The sequence below is a fragment of the Lactuca sativa genome, chromosome 5 (assembly GCF_002870075.4).
Source record: "Lactuca sativa cultivar Salinas chromosome 5, Lsat_Salinas_v11, whole genome shotgun sequence".
NCBI lineage: Eukaryota > Viridiplantae > Streptophyta > Magnoliopsida > Asterales > Asteraceae > Lactuca > Lactuca sativa.
The window spans coordinates 192536690-192538280 of record NC_056627.2 but is presented as its reverse complement, the minus strand read 5'-3'; the positions used below and the strand labels follow the sequence as shown (position 1 = coordinate 192538280).

Sequence of the window (1591 nt, the reverse complement as noted above, 5' to 3'; positions counted from 1 at the left end):
TCACTTAGAATGAACTTGGAATTCTTCCTTAATTCTTGACGAGTGTCTATTATGTCTTGGAGGAACTTCGCGTATTTGGGAATTTTGGATAATGAATCAATGAAAGGAGTATTAATCGCAATACCCTTTATTTGTTGAATAAACTCCAGATGTTCCCTTTCTAGTGGGCTAAAAACTTGATGTTCTCGAGACGGGAATGGCAAAGGCGGGTTATAAACTTGATGTGCTCGAGACGGGAATGGCAAAGGCGGGTTATAAACTGGAACAAATACAGGATTCTTCTGTTCAGACCGAGCCCACGACGTGAGTATAGCGGGCTCACGACGTGAACTTGGTATTCCAGCAGATTCTTCGTTTTCGAGTTTTGTCTTCTTAGGCTTTGGTTCAGATGGCTTTGGCTCCACTTTTAAAGCTTCTAGGAATTCATAAATTTCTTCTTTTTCAATATCAATGGCCATAACGTGAGATTGTGTCTTCATTTCAGGAACTTGTGGAGACAATCTTTTATTTACCAAAGTAGTAAGTTGACCAAGTTGAACTTCAAGGTTATTGATGGAAGCTTGCTGATTTTTTAATAATGATTGTTGATCAATCATCATAGCATGATGATTCTTCATCATAGTTCTTTGATCTTTCATTGCAGTATCAGTAGCCTCATGCCTTTTTTCTGAAGCTTCCATAAACTTCATTAACATGGTCTCTAGATCAACTTTCTTCTCAGCTGGTGGTTGCTCTCTTTGGTAAAAACCTCGGCCAGTTTGCCTAAATTTCTCTTCTTTTTGCTTCTTGTGTTTATCGTAAGGCAACCATTCCTTCTTTGGTTTTCTCCAATCTTCATCGTATTCTTCAATCAACTCCTTGGCCTGATTTGGGTTCTTCTTCGTTAGTGGTCGTTGTAAATCATGGAGTTGTCTAGTCATGACATTCACCCCATCATAGAATATCGAAATCTCTTGCTAAATATTGAGGTCATGTTGAGGACAATTCCTTAACAACTCCTTGTAGCATTCAATGCCTCGTATAATGACTCCCCCAGATTTTCCTCAAAGTTGGCAATCACCTTCTTGAGTTTAGAGATTTTGGTGGGTGGACAAAACTGATCTAGAAATTTCTCACGCAACTAGGCCCATGCGGTGATTGTACCAGAAGGAAGTGCCTTCAACCAGTCTTTTGTAGCTCCTTTGAAATTGACTGGTAACATCCTTAGCAAAGCTGTCTCCCTTGGGATATTAGGAGTATTAAAATAATCTGCAATATCATTGACCTTCTCTAAATGCTTGAAAGCATCCTCAAGATCCTTCCGATAGAATGGGCTATCCTTAAGTACAGTAAGGATATGTCCCTTTAACTCGAATGTGGCATTGGCAGGAATCGTAGAATGTACTAAACCCGACCCCACATCATCTCGAATGCGCTTCTTGTAATCCCCATGGCCATCTCATCAATGTTCGCGATTTCGTTCTCCAGCTTGTTCTCGGGTTCACTCGTATAAATTCCAAATTTTGTTTCTGATTCGTACTCGGACTCGTGTGGATTAGGAAATTGATCAAAGACTTCAAACTTTGTGACAACCTGAAATTTCCATTCTGTA

The 1591-nt window shown here is 39.8% G+C and overlaps 1 non-coding gene across 1 annotated transcript; it reads left to right on the top strand.

The window, feature by feature from the left end:
* The first annotated feature begins 966 nt into the window (after positions 1-966).
* Positions 967-1072, top strand: LOC111904818 (small nucleolar RNA R71). The gene has a single exon (XR_002854642.1). It is a non-coding gene; the product is annotated as a small nucleolar RNA R71 (small nucleolar RNA).
* The last annotated feature ends 519 nt before the right edge of the window (positions 1073-1591 follow it).